Genomic DNA, 331 nt, shown 5'->3' with positions numbered 1-331 from the left:
AAAAAAACCGTTTAAATCTTTCGACTTCCCACATTATAGGGGTCACTACATCCCAGTAAGTCTTATTGGGCCGTGGCTACACCCAGCGGATCACCCGTCCTCAAAAAATAAGAGCTTTCGAGTGATGTATAACATTCATACCTCCTAAGAGAGATGTTGCCCCTGTAGAGAGCACCAAAATATAATATTGTAGACTCGTCATTGGTGTAAGAAAGTGAGACAAACACTAAACACGTCATTTACATAATATCTATTGTCTTGGGTGTAGGTATAACAATTATATATTTGGAAGCTCTTACTTTGCGAGTTTTAATAATGTATACCAAACAGG

Source organism: Penaeus monodon, chromosome 25 (genome assembly GCF_015228065.2).
Source record: "Penaeus monodon isolate SGIC_2016 chromosome 25, NSTDA_Pmon_1, whole genome shotgun sequence".
Taxonomy (NCBI): Eukaryota; Metazoa; Arthropoda; class Malacostraca; order Decapoda; family Penaeidae; genus Penaeus; species Penaeus monodon.
The sequence above is the reverse complement of the archived record's forward strand: the minus strand, read 5'-3'. Positions refer to the sequence as shown.